This window comes from Vombatus ursinus, unplaced genomic scaffold (assembly GCF_900497805.2).
Source record: "Vombatus ursinus unplaced genomic scaffold, bare-nosed wombat genome assembly UNPS02009132.1, whole genome shotgun sequence".
NCBI lineage: Eukaryota > Metazoa > Chordata > Mammalia > Diprotodontia > Vombatidae > Vombatus > Vombatus ursinus.
The window spans coordinates 14,636,747-14,655,388 of NW_020948910.1; the positions used below are offsets into that span (position 1 = coordinate 14,636,747).

The 18,642-nt window shown below is 35.6% G+C and overlaps 1 protein-coding gene across 5 annotated transcripts in view; it reads left to right on the forward strand.

The window, feature by feature from the left end:
* The window catches only part of HBS1L (HBS1 like translational GTPase), a 137,954-nt gene that overhangs the window by 24,984 nt on the left and 94,328 nt on the right, over positions 1 to 18,642 (forward strand). The window lies entirely within an intron of this gene.

An 18,642-nucleotide genomic window follows, 5' to 3' on the forward strand; every position in this document is an offset into this window, starting at 1 on the left:
GTTAAAAACAGCAGCTTTGTTATTTTGGCTCCAACGTCTCTTCCCACCAACATACATAGCCGGGCATGCAGTAACACTAGAATACACACAGTGGCTCAAGGAAAACCTTTCATTCTCTGAACTACCTAGAGAACATATCCAGGTTTGAACTAGTTATTTATACTTACCAGCTACTTGCATGTAGGGCTGTGTTTGTACTTTAATATTCAATTGATATTGAATATTGATAGTACTGTGTGCATATTATAAACCATGTACCATTTATTCACTTGGTAATAAGTTTGTAGTCCAGATATGCTGTGTAATTTTACTTTAGTTCTTCCAGTTCAAACATAAATTTTGAGGTGTGTGTAAAGCCATTTTTCTTTCCCTTGTAATAATTTTCGTAACATCAAATTTTTCTTTCGGAATAGGAAGATAGATTTTCGCTAATTGCCTTTGATATGATTTCTTTTCAAAAGTAAGCCAATTTAAAAAGTGATTGTCATATGCACTTTTATAAAGATTTTTCATATAGAAGTTTTATTCCTCAGTATTACTTAAATAACCAAAGCCTTTACTTGGCTTTTTTTTTTTTTGAGATGATGCTTAATAGTAATTACTGAGAATTGTAGGATATCTTTGCCATACAACATCTCTTCCTTATCTTGTATCTTTTAAAATATTGCTTTATTCTATCATCGTTTTCTACTTTTTAAAAAAAGTGTCTGCTTACTGAACTTTCATACTTTTTGCCTGTCACTTTGTATTCTTATTTCTGAACTTTTCTTTTTCTATACTTAGCTGACTTTTCTGCTTTTGTTTGATTTAGTTAGTAGATCTTTGGTTCTTGTAATAATTAAAGGCCGTAGGCAGTTAATGTGTATTTTCAAACGGTGTCTTAAGCTGTTTCATAGCACTGAATGGTAAGTCATACAGCTCATCATCCTGAAGGAAGCCCTCTCCTTAAATATTTTGTTTTGTATTTGTCAATGGAGAAATATACAATGCTCCTTTGGCCTCCCCCCCCCCAAAATCATGAATTTAGTGTTATCCAACTTTCATTGAACCTGAATCAGTATAAAAGTTGTGAATATGAGAAACGGGTGTTAAAAAAAAAAACTACACATAGAATAAGAACTGTGAGTTAGTCACTTATCTTTTTATGTCCTTAAGTGTATTGTATAGTCTGAGGGCAGTCGGGGTATTTACGCAAACATACATTTAGTTTATAATGTCATTTTTCTAGCAAGTTAGCTTAGAAATTCCTATTGGCTAACTTTGCTTTCTTATATTTTATATGTGTTAAAATGTTTGTGAGGTCTTTTGATACAAATTTCTTTGCTACTTTTCAGATAGCCTGTAATTTTTTAAATGTACATATAATTATGTATGAATCAGTTGAACTAATTGTATATTGGAATTTAGATTTTTGGTTTATGAAGTATTTGTTATGTATATGAACTCAAAATGTGGACATTTTACAAAAAGTTATGCTGAAAAATGTAATGCTAAAATTTTTTTATGTAAAGTGTAAAAAAAAAAAGCATCACAATTTATATGCTGATTTTTAAAAATATAAGCCTGAAAATTTCACAGTGGTATTTGAATAATTTTTATTGTAGGTACTGCTTAATGTTTCTGTAAATGAATTAAAAGACAAAACAAACTGGGCTGTGTAGAATTTCTTGCAGAGCTGATAGTCTTTTAGAATTTAATCATTTTAAAAGCTTAGGTTTCATAAGAGTAAAGGTTTTTATGGTCTATCTTTTATTTGATCAGAAACCAACTTTGAATACCATTAAAGGTTTAGTTGTGAATAATTTGATAAATATAAGAAAGTCAGTGGAACAAAAGTGAACTTAACCAAGGAGAAATTATTTTATAGGACATATTTTTTATCTGCATAACTTAATTTCATCATTGCCTCTTATCTGTTTAACCAATTTACCTATCATTCCCTTCACTGTCTTCAAAAGAGTAAGCATGCGTATTGTAAATGAAGAGCTTTTTGTTGAAAGCAGCATATTTTCACGTTTAAGAGAGTCATATGAATAAAGAGAGACTGTGGAACCTTACACATATCAATACATATTCTTCCCATCCTTTGGAAAGCTGTCTCATCTTGCAAGCCCTTGCATAAAATAACAGATTTTTAAGATAACTCCAGATTCTCTTTTAGTTTTAGACACTGACCAGGACCTATATATAGCAGCAGGAAAATACTATTCAAATTCTTGACACCTCTTTCAGTATGTAAGTATGATATAACTTTTTGGGACAGGGCCGAATTGAATCAAGAGGGCAGTATTTGACTTGCTCTTTGCAACTTTCTTTTGGATTTTGATTCAATTCAACACACATTTATAAAGTATTCTGTACAGAGCATCTTGGTAGGGGATAGAAATTGTGCATAACATAGGTCCTAACCCTGAGGGAGTTGACACTGTGGTAGAGAAATTCAGCTAATTGGAGGGCATGGTAATTCATGAATAGAGGGTTACAAAATTAAGTGCTAATGTAAGTTTCAAGGGGCAAATTAATGACTAATGAGAGATCAATGGGCTCATTTTTAGGGATACTTTTATGGTTACTATGCTATGTGACTGTGTTAAGAACTGCTGTATAGGTTTTAAATTTATATAGAAATATATAAAATCCTCTTTTCACTGGTACCAGGCCATAGCCTTCACTTTGATCTCATGGGAAGAGCCTACTCTGTTATAGCTTTTCCTGCCCCACTTTGTGTCACAGGCTTTTCCTTGGATCCTCTTTCTTTCCTTCCATTAGGATGTTAAGCTGGATGCAACCAAAGAGAAAGAGCATCAGTCATTTAGAAAGAGCAACTCCTTAATTTTACAAATGAAGAAACTAAGGCTGAGAAAGGTGAATTCATGTAACTAGTGCTATTTTGCATCCTGTTGAGGGAAAGGTCAAAACTTCTGGTAACACTCAAGGAGAAGCAGTGTGGTGTAGTATAAAAATGCTAGACTTGAACTCCATGTCTCACAGTTATTCGTTATGTGACCTTAAACTTGCTGAGGCTATTTCCTTACTTAGAAAATGGGTTGATAACAATACCTGTAATATATGGTTTATAGGATTTTTGTGAAAATCAAGTGAGATAATGTATGTAAAATGCTTTATTAACACTAAAGAGCTTTATATATGTTAGCTGTCATTAGTATTGTCATCATTATTATTGAGGCAGGAAGACCTAGGTTCAAGTCCTACCTCTGACACATACTGTCTGTGTGGTCTTGGGCAACTTACTTCTCAATGTCATAGGCAACTCTCTAAGACTGTAATTTGCAGAACTGTTGCTGATTTTGCATTGGTAGAATTTCCTTGCTGGGAATTCCCTGTAACAATCAAAACCCAGGTCTGGATCAAACATATGTTGATGATATTTTCAAATCTTGCCTATAATACATTAATGATTAGTCTGTGTTGCAGTTGGGAGTCATTCCCATTCAATTCTTAGTTGGAATCCTGGGAATAAATGAAATATTCCAAGGGAGGGTTTAAAGAAGGGACTATAACCCAGGGAATTCAACAGAAACAAAAGTCCACTATATACCAGAATATCCATCGCAGCCTGCTTTGTGGTGACAGGGCTAGAAACAAAGTGGGGCAGCTGTCATTTGGGAAGTGACTGAGAAAAGCAGTAGTGTAGGAATGTAATGGAATATCGATTAATATAGTAAGAGATAAGGAAAATGAAGAATTAAGAGAAACTCAGGAAGGCTTGTGGGACTAGAGTGAAGTAAGGAGATCCAAGAGAACAAAATACACAGTGATCACAGATAGTGTAAATGAAAAGACCATTAAAAGGAAGGCTGACTAACTGAAAATTCAGTGAGCGGCCTAGAGAACAGATAATGAAACAGTGTGAGAGGATGCTGTATTTTCTGGAAAGCCTGGGTCTTGCCTCAGACACTCAACAACTGTGTGATCCTGGGCAGTCAGTGAAGCCCTCTGGCCTTAATTTCATCTCTTAAATGAAATGGTTGAACTTGAGGGCCTCTGAGGCCTTAAATCTATGATCCTATATTCCTGAATCCTCCTTTCATGACAGAATGTCTAGGAGAGAATATTATGTTCAGTATTGGATGTTTTTACTTGATTATTTTCTTTCAATCTGACTGGGCAAGGGAAATTGAAATGATTGTGTACAGAGGAAAAAAAACTTTTTAGGGAAGAGAAGAGGCCTCTTTATCTCCCCCGTTTTTTCCCTCATTTTCTTTCTGAGACCCACCCTCATGGGCTCAAGGATATTTTGTCAACAGTAACCTGTCTTTGCTATGCCCATTTCCATGCTTTCCCCAAAACTTTCCTACCCTGAAGTTTCCCTGTTTTGTGTCCTAAGATGACAGTTAGCTAATAAAATCAGCTAACCATTGCTAGAAAGTCTCCTTTCTCAGGGATACTACACTGTCATTCAGCCCAAAGAACTAACTGAATACAGGGAAATTACAATTGAGGTAGGGGTACAGCAAGCCACTGGAGATATTTTTGGCTGTTTGGGGATATGTGTTGCATTTTTGGCTGATTTTTGGGAATGTGCATTCCCTGTAGAATCATATGTGGTAGATAGCTGCCTGCCCCATCTGCACACTGAGCCAGCATTATCTGTGGTGCAACGTTTATGAGGGTTAGCTTGGTAGCCCTTAGCACAGTGCCTGGCACATACATGGTGCTTTTAATATTTACTGAATTGAATAAACATTTATTGAATAAATTCCACCACTTTAAATTGGTGGGAAGACTATCTCAAAAAATCAGGAGACTTGGATTTGAATTTTAGCTCTGCCACTTAGTAGCAGTATAATCTTAGGCAACTCACTTCATCCTCTCAAAGCCTCAGTCATCTAACCCCTTGTGCCTAGCTTCATGCGCAGCATGTGTTATTTGTAGCAGTAGAATCTAAGCATCTTGAAGTTTTTGGTTTTTCTTTTGGCTCCCCATCCTAGCACAGGGCCTGGTAGGTTTAATAAACATTTGCTAAAAATAAATAAATTAATAAGCAAACAGACATTTGCTAAATTGATTATGCTTTCCTCTTTATAATTAGACTCAAATAAATGGTACAGGATTTACCTTTTCTGTAGTTACATGATCAATTTTATCTTATTTCCAATTTTTTTTACTAAGCAGTGATGATTCTGTCACCTACATAGTTTTTCCATGGATTCAGTCATAATTTTGATATATAGTTTCTGCTATCCACAATTGGGGTATCTTGTTTAATAGAGAATTATTCAACCTTTGAAATAAAATCAACCTATTGTCTGCTTTTTATCCTTGGGTAGATCTTATGGGAGCTTAGCGTATACTAATGATTAGATCAGTTTGTATTGCTTTAACATTGATTGTGATTGGGGCAGCTAGGTGGCGCAGTAGATAGAGCACCGGCCCTGAAGTCAGGAGGACCTGAGTTCAAATCCGGCCTCAGACCAAACACTTGACACATACTAGCTGTGTGACCTTGGGCAAGTCACTCAACCCCAAAGAATTAACATTGATTGTGATAGTTTTTATCAAGATTTCACAATATGATCTACTTGGAGGCAGAGCTGGTTCTAGGTCAGCTCAAGGGGTGTAGATAGGACAAGGGGTAAGTTGGCTTATACCAACCTTGGTTTAGATTCTGCACTAATTTAAGGTTTCAGGTTCACTGTTCTGTAGTTTGTCTAGGGACCTCTGTATACCTACTGGAACTGCCTAGGATTACCCAGGTCTGGGATGAGATTGACCCTTCCCTAAGGATTAGAGAAGTTGATGGACATTTCCATTGGTAAAATTGTCCCTCTGCTTCTGTGCATTCAGTTTCTGACAGAGGTGGCCTGAATTTAGAGCTGTTTACTACTAAACTAGAAATTAAAAATTTTTCATATTTGTACAGTTCTTTCTTGAGTAATTGAGGTATTGGTATTTAAGTTATTGAGGTATTTTTTTTTAACTAGCCTTCTTAAGAGTATATTGAATTGAGACACTGGTTTTCAACTTTTACAGAGTAGCCCTGGGAATTTTGAAGACGTTTTATTTACTTCTCTGTATTGTGAATGGTAAAGGCCAATTATTTTCAGCATTTTGAGCTTACTCATCTCATATGATTTTGATATATAAAAAAGAATCTTACAAGAGAGGACACACCATCATGTGGGGAAAAATTTTTTTTGTGACAGTCATTTACCATCTAAACCTAAAAGAACCTAAATAATTTGCAAGATAAAAAAATCTATGTTGCTGGATAACAGATTCTTTTTTCATTTTTTTAAACAAAGGGTCTAGCAATAACACTTAGATATACCCTTGACAGAAAAATCATAACCATATTGTAGAATTTTATAGCTAGCCAACTAAACTGGAAGGTAAATGCTCAAAACCTAATATATATCATTGTATAAAATCTGGCTCGAATCTGTTAACTCATGTTCAGACTTATTCAGACTTTTGGATAATTTTAAGTTCTTTTAAAGAAATGAATACACCAAAGACATAGGAAAGGAATCTTTTATGTGTTTAGATTGACCTTTCTTTTATTATCCTCATGTAGGAAGGTAGTCAATGGTATTGTCATTAGCATATAATTCTTTAATACTAGTTATATTCCATGATAATCATAAAAATTTTAAAAAACCTTCAAGCAAAATCTGTATACTCTTGAAAACTAGCATAACAATTTTCATTTGCTAATGAAAATCTAAGAACAATACAAGACTAACATTTGCTGGTGAAAATTAATATAAGAAATTATGTATTTCCTAAACTTGAGATATATTATAGTGTAGTTGGTTTAAAAATGTGGTTAAGCTGTCATTAATAGAACAAAAGGTACTAAAAACACTCTAGCTAACCTTAAATACTCTGGAGTATTATTAGTTATTATTTTGATTAATGGTAATCATTTCTTGGTATTCAAGAAATTAACAACATTTATTATCACCTTTAAGTTTCCTGTACATATACTTTTTGGGTATACAGTTAGAACACTCATTTTAATTGACTCTTAAAAAGTTAGTAACACTGTATGTAACTGATGTTGTGTGAAGGAGAAGTCCTATATGGCATATCTTTACAAATCACTAATGAGTAGACATTTAACATGAGAAGGACCAGATACATCAGTTGATAGAAAAATTTGCTTGGTCTTTTGAGGTATTCTTCTTCAATCCTGATCCTCACCACTCTTCCCTTTTTTTAAACAGATGTAAGATCATTTGATCATTTTAATATGTCAAAGAACTGTTATTTCATTTATTTGTAGCTTAGGTAAGTCTTAGGAGGTGCCTTCATCTTAGAGAGATAGTAATGTGGCTTGCCCTTGCTCGCGTAGCTACTAAGTTTTAGAGATAGGACTTGAACCCAGGTTTTCTTGTCTACAAATACAGCACTCTCTCCACTAAGCCTCAGAGCCTCTTCCTGTTCAATTTGTGCAAAATAGACTAGCATTAATCATTTTAAACTATGAAATTTTTTATAGCTACAAATGCATCCTGAAGTTCCAGGGTGCTTACTTAAAATTTTTTGAAACACACTTCCTGTCTTAATAAAAACTTTCATAGAACTTAACATTGATAGTCTATGGAAGGAGGAGTGCTTTCTTTCTGCATTCCATCTGACCTTACTTTGATGGCTTAGTGTTGACTTTATATTGTAGTTATTTTTTATATTGTTCTTTTGACTCTGCTTTCTTCATTCTTTATTACTTTTTCTACAATTACTGCCATGTTTCTCTGAAGTTTTTATGTATGTTAATATTTAATATACAGTAATATTCCTTTGTATTCATATCTCATTGATCAACCATTCCCCACTTGTTGGATATGTAATTTATTTTCAGTTTATCATTGAAGTTTACTGCCAAACCAGCAATGAATTAGCATTCCTATCTTCCCATAATTCCATTAGTGAATTTCCCTAATCTTGCTAATTTGATAGAGTTTAGGTTTTTAAATCTCCTTCAGGAGTTTTAAAATTTTGCATTTCCCTTATTAGTGTTTTTAAACAATTTTTCAGATGTTGACAAGTTACATTTTTTATTTGTAAATTTTTCATATCCTTTGACCACTTGTTTTGGGGAATAGCACTATGCAGTTCCCTAAAAGTAGTCTACCTCTCTCCTTGTTTGATTCTGGACCGAATCTTTCTGTCTACAGGGACTGTCCCAAATAAATATACTTATGGAATAATCTCTGAGCTGCCTATAGTAATTGGAATAATGGGCATTTTTCTTTTTCTTTTCTTCTATATGGATAGTAGACCAGTTTCTTTGTAATAGTTAGGAATTTCTGGAGCTTGGTGTAATCGGTTACTTGTAAACAAGAGTATCTGGTGGACCTAATCATCTATAGTGAATCTCTTTCACTTGAACCTTAATTTGCAAAATTCTTCATGATGATGATGAGAATCTTTGGCAGATATACATTCCTCTGTTTAATGCCTTGCTTGATAAGAATAACCAGAGAATTAGTGAACTCAGTTCAATTCAGCAAGCATTTTGTAAGTACCTATTATATGCAAGGCACTAAGCTGAGTTCTTGCTGTACAAAGTCAAAAATGAAACTGTACCTACCTTCAAGGAATTTATTTTTTGGGGATGAGGGCTGAGAGATGGAATTTGTTTGCAGATAAGTAAATACAAAATATGGATTAGAGATACAGATGTAGAGTCTACACCTGTGGTTTCATTGGTATAGGGAGCTTTTTCAACCATTGTAGTTGAACACCTTCTCTACAACTTAGAGTGCTACCTAGAGTACTAAGAGATTGAGTGAGTTGTCCAGGGTCACAAAATCATGTGTCAGAGGTGGGACTTGAGATCAGGTCTTCCTTGTTTTCACACCAGCATTTTCTCCACTATAAGTTGCTGTCTTTATATGATATATGTGGAGTCGATGTGAAAAAAAATTTGGAGTAGATTGGGGAATTACAACTTAGACGATCAGGAAAGGCTGCATGTAGGAAATAGGACTTCAACTGGGCATTGTAATTAGCTAGGAATTCCAAGAGGCAGAAGAGGATACACTCTCTGGGGGCAGCCTCTTCGAAGGTACAGACACCAGAGATAGAATGTCATCCATTGGGAACCAAAAAACGGGCCATTTTATCTGGAATATAGAGTAGGGCTGTAATACAAAATCAATCTGGACAAATACATTGGAACCAGATTGAAATGATTTAAATACTAAACAGAGTTGTTTTTATTTTCTCCGAAAGCAGTAGGGAGCTGCTGAAACTTTGTGAACCTAACAACATGATCAGACTTGAGCTGTAGAAATAACAATTTGGTAGCGATGTGGAAGATGATTAGAGAGGAGAGCCTTAGAGGTAGAGAGACCAATTTCTGTTGGCACTAGTTCAGGAGAGGTGATTTGAAACTGAACTAGGATAGTAGCCAGATAAGTAGAGAGAAGGGGTTGGATGTAGGCAATGAAGATAGAATTGATGAGACTTAACAACTGATTAGATGTAGGGGTGGGGGGAGGCTGATGAGAGTGAACAGAGTAAGATACTACAAGGTTACAAACCTGGGTGCTTGACTGAAAGGATAGTGGTATCCTAGAAAGAACAAGATGCCTATGGCACTTCAGGTATAGAAGTTGATGCTATAAGACTGGAGTTCAGAAGAAAGATGAGTGCTGGATTTCTATGGTTACAACAGCCTTTTGCATTATAACATAAAGATGAGACAATCCTCTTTGGTGAAGAGTCCCGTCTTTTGCTCTACTGAGTCCTATAGTGGGGCATTGTAGTGTTCTTTTTGTCAATTGTGACTATAAAGATGTGGTTTTCTTTAGAGAGTTCTTGTAAAAGCATACCTTTCCAATCTCATATTTTATGTTGAGGTACCCTTTATGTGCTATATTGATCATTTTAAAATATTTTATAAAGGTGAAGAATCAGGCATATGAATTAATAGTTATTATCTTTGCCTTTTGTGTGGAGTGTTATTATCTAATATTTTCCATGCTTCACATTTCTTTTGTACTAAGGCATTGTTGGTGAAGCTATAAAGTGGTCTAACCATTCTAGAATACAATTAGTTACTCAAAGACCCGACTAAAATGTCCATACGCTGTCACCCAAAGAGTCCACTATTCGGTATATATTCCAAAAACAGATCAAAGATAAAAAGGCCCTATGTGTACCAGAACAGTGTAGCAGCAGTGTGTGTATGTATGTATATATAGTATGAATATTGAAGGAAACTAAAAAGTTTTAAGGCTTCTTTTAATTAAAAAAGCTTATTGCTTAAATTTTTGGTTACATCCTTTTTATACAAAATTTATCCCCCCCCCGAGAATTCTGGAACATTATCATTGTCATCAGCCGTTGTTTAAATGCTGAGTATATGCTAGTTGCTATGCTTGATGTTATGAGGGGGTAAATACAGGATAAAGTCCTTTCCCTCAAAGAGCTTATGGTATAGGTTGTGAGACAAGCCTTCATGAAAAAGGAGTGCAATAAAAGTAGACTAAGTCCCTCATCCTCACTTGGGCTGTTTTAAAAGCTTTCTAACTGTTTTCCCCGCCTTCAATCCCTAATTTCTCCATTTCATTTTTCACACTGCTGCCAAAATAATCTTTTCAGCTCAAGTTTCAAGATATCCTTGTGGACACGAAGGAGAAATGTGAATTATATGATGATTTGGTTAGATTTGTTTAGAATTGACTGAACATGTGAACTGAAAGAATTGACTCCATTTTTTTTAACCCAATTTTTGTTCAACACTGATATAAATGTAAACTTCAGTAAGCCTTTTCCCCCTCCCCCCAGTTGTGTCTAACTATTCATGACCCCTTTTGGGGTTTTCTTGATAAAGATACTGGAATAGTTTGCCATTTCCTTCTCCAGCTTATTTTACAGATGAAAAAACTGAGGCAAACAGGGTTAAGTGACTTGTCCAGGATCACACAGCTAATAAATATCTGAGGCCATATTTGAACTCAGGAACATCGGGAAGATGAGTCTTTTTCTGACTCCAGGCCTGGCATTCCATCCACTACTCTACCTCGCTGCCCTATAAATGTAAACTACGTGAGTTTGAAATAGATTGTATATGTATATAATGGGTGAGGGAGCCATAGCTAATGATAGTTTGTGTGAAAGAGACCTAGATCTTTTAGTGAAGTATAATATAAATATGAGTCAATAATAATAATAACTAAAAAAAAGCTAATGCAATCTTAGGCTTCATTAATAAAATCAAAGAGTCTAGAGAAAGGTGAGAATTCTGCTATATTTTTCCCTGGTGAGAGCATTTAATGGAATAGGCTGTTCACATGTGGGCTTCATATTTTGGGAAAGACATTTTTAAGCTAACAGTCAACTCGAATGATAAAAGGACTTGAAGATATGCCATAATAAAAATATTACTTTGATTAACATTTGACAGTGATATTTATAGCTTTTTCATCCTTTCGTCATATGCAGTTTTCACTTCTCTCTTCTTCCAGGTAAATATATCCAGTTACTTCAACCAATTCTCATGACATGGACTTAAGGTCCTTCACCAATATTGGCTACCCTCCTCTAGACACTTTACAGATTATCAGCATCCTTTTCAACCTATGATATGCAGAACAGAACACAGTACTCATAATGTGCAGACTAAGGCAGAGTACAGGATTAGCACTACTTTATTTCTGGAAACTTTGCCTCTTTTAATGTAGCATAAGGTTGTATTAGCTTTTTTGGCTGCCACATCACACTGCTGACTCATACTAAGCTTTTGGTCTACTGAAACTTCCAGTTGTGTTGCAAAGAAGCTACCCTCTAACCTCCCTCAACATGTACCTGAGGATTTTTTGAACCCGAGTGTAAGACTTTACTAATTCTGCTAAATTTCACCTTACTACATTTACTCTAATTCTGTCCAGTTCTTTCTGCACCATGACTTTCACTCAGTGTGTTAGCCAACTCCTCCCACCTTGGAGTATTTTGCCAATTTGATGAGCATGCTATATATCTTTTATATAAGTCATTGATTAAAAAAAAATTTTTTTTTAAGCATTGGGCCAAGTACAGATCCCTTTCTGATGCTTAATACCTACATTAGTGAGTCAACTAACATTTATACTTACTGAATATTCATTATATGCCACGTACAGTGCTAAGCACTGAGGATACGAAGAAATGTAAAAACATGGTCTCTGCCTTTAAAGAATTCTATTTTAATAGGGGAAGAGATTACCTACAACCTATGTACAGGATATGAGATCTATACAGAGTAGAAGGAAGGTAATTTCAGATAAAAGGCACCAGGCTGAGTGGAAAAGGAGTAGGGGAGAGGCACAGATCAGGAGGAATATAAGGTAGCTGGTGTTTTAGCAGAGAAACTGAACATCTCTGAGTCTGATAAATGACTATGTCCTTCAGTTTTGGTGGCTTTTATTTTTATTTTTCTTCTAATTTATTCTCTGCCTAGCCTTGCCATAATGTTCCACAACTATTTGTTTTTTTTTTTGTCTTTTCTGTCTAATCCTACTTTCCCCTAATGTCTCCTTCATAGTCTTGGAGCACTTAACTTTGACTATTGCTTGACTGTTACTGTGTCTTTAGGGTTAGTACTGCTGTGTTTGGCTTCCAGTGTGAAGTTGGGGTTTAAATTTTATTTTATTTTCATAGGTCTGAGTTGATATTCTGGTTTTCAGTCTTAGGTTTGTTTGGTTTCTTTGCTTCATTACCAGTATAAAATTTAAGCTAATGATGTTTTGAGTAATCAGTATGTGTTAAAGAACTGATAGTATTATTTTTAAATCTTGTAAAAGGAATAGGAGGAAGGGAATAAGTATTTGCATAGCACCTACCATGTGTCATGTACTGTCCTAAGCACATTTTATAGATATTATCTCATTTGATCTTCACAAGAACCCAGCAAGGTAGGTGCTATTACTATTTCCATTTTATAGTTAAGTAAACTGAAGCAAACAGGTTAAGTGTCTCATCCAGGGTTCACAAAACTAGTAAGTGTCTGTGGCCAGATTTGAACTCAGGTCTTTCTGACTCAAAGCACAGTGATCTATGCATTGTGCTACCAGCTGACTCATAATTCCTTTAACTTGTATTATAATCCTACATTGACAACTTATGATATAGAGGTATTTCTGGGTTCTTGAAGACTGTCTCAATTGAATACAAGGTTTTACAACAGGGTGTATATCTGTTGTCTGAAAATTTAGCCATGCTAATTTTGGAGAGGGTTCTCATTAGAGTCTTAGTCATTAGGAGATGATTTTTTTTTTTTTTTTTTAACACACATCCCTCTCTGGAGTAAGTACTGCCCACACAGATCGCAGATTCTTGGACAATAAAAAAGAGACTTTTCATAATGATAGTTCCATGCAAGAATTTATTTAAGGAACCTAGGGCGTTTACCTTGTTTAAGGTAGATATCATATCTCTCTTCAATTATTTATGGGATTATTATGTAGAAAAGTGATTAGACTTGTTCTTTGTGGCCCCATGGGATAGAACTGCTGCATGCAAGTTACAGAGAAACGTATTTAAGCATCATGTAAGGAAAAACTTCTAACAGTTCCCTAGAAAGGGAAGTGGTAATTATTAAGAGCCAGCATTGCTTCATCAAGGACAGGTCATACCAAGAACAGGTAATACCTAACTTTTTCACACAGGGACTAGACTGGTAGATGAAGGAAATTCTGTAAATATATTTACCTAGATTATTAGGAAAGCACTTGAAAAAGTGTTTCATATTCTTGTGGAGAAGATGGAGAGATGTAGACTAGATGGTGATGCACTTAGAAAAATACGGAACTGCTTGAATGGCCAAGCTTCAAAGTAGTTGTTTAGGGTTCAGTGTCACCATGGCTGAAAGCATCTAGAAGAGTGCCTCAGATCATAGATCATAGATCTAGAAAGGACCTCAGAGGCCATCTGGGAACTCTGTCATTTTCTCTGTGAGGACAGTGAGGTCCAGTGACTTGCCAGGGCTGTACAGAGAAACACTTCCTAACAATACTATCCTCTTCTCTCTTCATCTCACATTTGATCATTCCCCCCCATTATCTCCTCCTCTCCCTGTCTTACATGAAGAAGTAGCTCTTCTTGCCAAAGCAAATCTCTTACCACATCCTGCTATTCTCTCTAGCATGTTACTTCTCCATACTTAGCTCTGATTTTGCTAAAATGCAGTTATGACCATGTGAGCTCTCTACTCAAAAAACTCCAGTGACACCTTTGTTATCTTGTGGAACAAACACAGAATTACTTGGCTTTTAAAGGCCTTCACCTAGCTCTTTCAACCTTCTCCCTTCCTGTGTTCCATCTCCTTACTCTTTACTCCTTCACACATATTCTGCAATTCAGTGGCATCGTTCCTCTTGCTTTTCATTATGTAGGACATTCCATCTTCTGATTCTTTGCCTTTTTACTGGCTCTCCCTCATGCCTGGAGTGTTCTCCCTCATCTGCTACCCGACTTCTCTTGACTTCATTTATGACTCAACTCTCACCTTATGCAAGAAGCCTTTCCTGCTCTGTGCCTCTCTCCCCTACTCCTTTTCCACTCAGCCTGGTGCCTTTTATCTGAAATTACCTTCCTTCTACTCTGTATAGATCTCATATCCTGTACGTAGGTTGTAGGTTGTCTCTTCCCCCCTTAAAATAGAATTCTTTGAAGGCAGGGACCATGTTTTTACATTTCTTTATATCCTCAGTGCTTAGCACTCTACGTGGCATATAATGAATATTCAGTAAGTATAAATGTTAGTTGACTCACTAATGTAGGTATTGAGCATCAGAAAGGTACTGTGCTTGGCCCAATGCTTTAGAAAAAAATTTTTTTTTTTAATCAATGACTTGTATAAAAGATATATAGCATGCTCATCAAATTGGCAGAATACTCCAAGGTGGAAGGGGTTGACTAACACACTGAGTGAAAGTCATGGTGCAGAAAGAACTGGACAGAATTAGAGTAAATGTAGTAAGGTGAAATTTAGCAGAATTAGTAAAGTCTTACACTCGGGTTCAAAAAATCCTCAGGTACATGTTGAGGGAGGTTAGAGGGTAGTTTCTTTGCAACACAACTGGAAGTTTCAGTAGACCAAAAGCTTAGTATGAGTCAGCAGTGTGATGTGGCAGCCAAAAAAGCTAATACAACCTTATGCTACATTAAAAGAGGCAAAGTTTCCAGAAATAAAGTGGTGCTGATCCTATACTCTGCCCTAGTCTGCACATTCTGAGTATTGTGGTCTCTTCTGCATATCACAGGTCAAGAAGGATGGAGAAGAGAGATGTCAATTGAGACTTGATTTTAGGAAATACTTCCTAACAATTAAATTTATCCAGAAGTGGAATTTATTGCCTCAACAGGTGGCGGTCCCTTTGTACTTGAGGTTTCAGAGCAGAGGCTGGACGAATATTTTTTCAGATCTGTTACAGCAGGGATTCCTTTCAGGAGTGGGATGGACTCAGTGGTCACTGAGGTCCTTTCGAACTCTCATTCTCTCATTCTGCATGCTGGACGTAGGTTAAAGTAGATCAGTAATTAAAGAGGAAGGTCACATGCACCAAAGTATTTATAGCAGTGCTTTTTATAGTGAGATCGAAACAGAGTCATCCTCCACTGGGATAAATTGTAGTACATGTTTTTAATGGAATTAAAGTTTTGTAAAAGTGATGAGCGTAATGATTACTGAGAAGCATAGCAGGACTTATGTGAACTGATACAAAGTGAAATAAGCAGAACAGAATCAATGTGGAACAATATACATGATTATAACAATTTGAGTAGAAAAAAACAACAAAATAATTACAAGTGAGTACTAGGGAAAACAATGACCAACGCTGACCCCTAAAGAAGAAAGTTAGAAGTTACTTTTCTCTGCAGAGGTGGGAGACTATGGGATTTGAGTACTGCATAAAACTTTTCAACCCATTGATTAATTTTGCAGAACTTTTTAAAAACTTTTATCAGGCTTGACTCTGAGAGTAGGAAGCAGGAAGGGATGTTAGGAAATGTAAGTGATATAAGACAATATCAAGAAATTATTTGTGAAAAGAACAAATACATATAATTTGCAGTTTTCTCATATGTTCTAGGATACCCTTAATGTATACAAAAATTGTTCTTTAAAAATTTTTCTGTAGAGAAGAGAAATCAGGTATATGGATCAGTAGTTGTGATATTCTCTTGGTTGTTTTTTGGGAGTAGTAATGAAGTCTGAGATTTTTCCCCTTTTGTTTTTAGGTATCCTCCTTTCAAATCCTTTGCTTTACATAGGTGTGTACATACATATGTGTGACATACATGCATATATATGCTTATATATCAATACACAATATACAGAAGACTAGAAAAAACATTATAAAGCAATTTAGAGGTTTTAATTGTTTTATAAACCTTAAAATACCAGTCGTCATAAATGTTAACTGATGTATGTTCAATGTAGTGAGAGCTACCTAAGGATACCACTTCCCATTCAAAAGAGAAATCTTTTGGCAGTATAGTTTTTAAGTACAGGTTTCCTGATAGTTTACAATTTGAGAAACACTTTCAGTGTTTCTCAAGTGAGGTGATAGAACAAAATGTCTTATGTTGATTCTTTTCTGTAATTTTTTTTGGAGGGGCGGGGCTAGGCAATGGGGTTAAGTGACTTGCCCAGGATTATACATCTAGTAAGTGTCTGAGGCCAGATTTGAGCTCAGGTCCTCCTGACTCCAGGCTGTTGCTCAATCCACTGTGCCACCTCACTGCCCCTCAGGTCAAAGTTGTTAAACAATTTTGTTGCCATCTTTGGCTTCACCTCCCCATATTCAATCAGTTATAAAGTTTGTTTCTACCTTCACAATAGCTCACATAGCCGTCCCTTCCTCTCCACTTATAGAACTGTGACCCTAGTTCAGGGCCTCATTATTTCTCTCCTGGAGTATTGCAGTAACAGCCTCATTGGTTTCTTTACCATCAACCTCTTTCCTTTCTAATTCTGCCACCACAATTGCCAAAATCATTTTCCTAAGACACTGATCTTAACTGTGTCACTCTCCTATTGAAAAAGCATTATTGGCTCCCTATTGACCCTTTGGTATAATACAGACTCCTCTAGCATGTCAAGCCCTTTGCTGTTTGGATCAATGTTACTTTTCTGGCTTATTACCTGATATCCCTCTTTGTACAGCCTGTGTTCTAACCAAGCAGTTTCTTGTTGTTCCTTGTATATGACAGTCCATCTCCCATCCGTTTTTAGAATGCATTCCCTTCTCACCTACCTTAGCTTCTTTTCAAAGCTCACATTAGAGGACATTTCCCACATGTGGATTTCCTTTCCTGCTAATACTTTCTTCTTTCCACAGTTACTGTGCATATATTTTATGTTTGTTTGAGGATAGGATGTTTTCCCCTATAATGTAATACAAGCTCTTTGAAGAAAGAGACTTTTGTTTTTGTATTCTAAACACGCAGAATAAGGCCTGGCTTATAGTAAGTGCTGCACACATGCTTGTTGATTGATAGAGTCGGTATTCCTTTGGTGGTTAATTTATGACTGTATGTCATGGAAGACTGCATTAGAAGTTGAGGGTGGCCCTAATGAAAACCTGAGGATAACAATCCTCAGTGGGCATAAACAAGCATAAGCATATTAGAAAAAAGAATCTGTACAAGAGAAATGGCATAAAACTTGTTTTAAGAGAAAAATAGTAAAAAGTGAGCCCTTTTGTATCCCCACAGTCTCAAGAGTTTGAGAGGGAGGTCTGTTGGGTGTGTTCTCTTTATGGTGGACTTGTATAGTAGACCTCCACTAGAGTCCCAGGATGGACTGGCATGGATGGTATTAGGGTATGCATGGTTGGTGGGAATTCCCCCATCAGTGAGGCAGTAAATCCATTAAAGTATTACAGTTGTAGTACAGATACTAACTTTACAAATGTTGAGATTCCCTAATGTTTAAGTTTTGGCTATGAACTCTGAGAACTCAGAGTGTTTTTATGAATCTTAGATTTTGAGAATTCAATATTATATGGGTTGCATAATTTAAAGTTTGTCATTGTGTTAATTGTAATTGAATTTGTGAAATTTCTTTTTCAGGAATTATTTTTTTACTGCTAATATTTAAATACCACAGTGGTTAGTAATAGCATTTTAATACAGAGTAATTTAGTCCTTATTTTACATTATTTTTCCTCCAATTCAATGTTAACAATTTCAAACATAGTTTAAAAAAATCCTTATCCTATTTTATTTTAATCACAGGAGTACCATCTGACTATAAAATTTAGGATGATAGAAATGATATCAAGGGTTGAAGAAAATTTGTAATCTCTGCTTACTTTTATAATTGATTATGCCTTAATTTAACTATATCAGTCTTGAAATTATATTAAGAATATTCATTCGAAGGGGGAGAGGGGAATCGCCTCAAACCAGCACAACTAAATTATTTCCTACACCAAAATTTCAAGAGAAACATTATATACTTATAATAATGTATTTTAGAAATGTAACAGACCATGAAATCATTTGATTCAGTCTCTTCATTTTGCAAGTAAACAACCTGAGATCCAGAAAGGTTAAGTATCTTTCCTCTGGTCATAAACAGGTTAAAGCAAGTCAGTATTACACCCCAATGCTGCTTGCGAAATGGATTTATTTTTTCTGTGTCTTATTTGAAAACACAAAATTTTATCCTCCTCAAGTAGG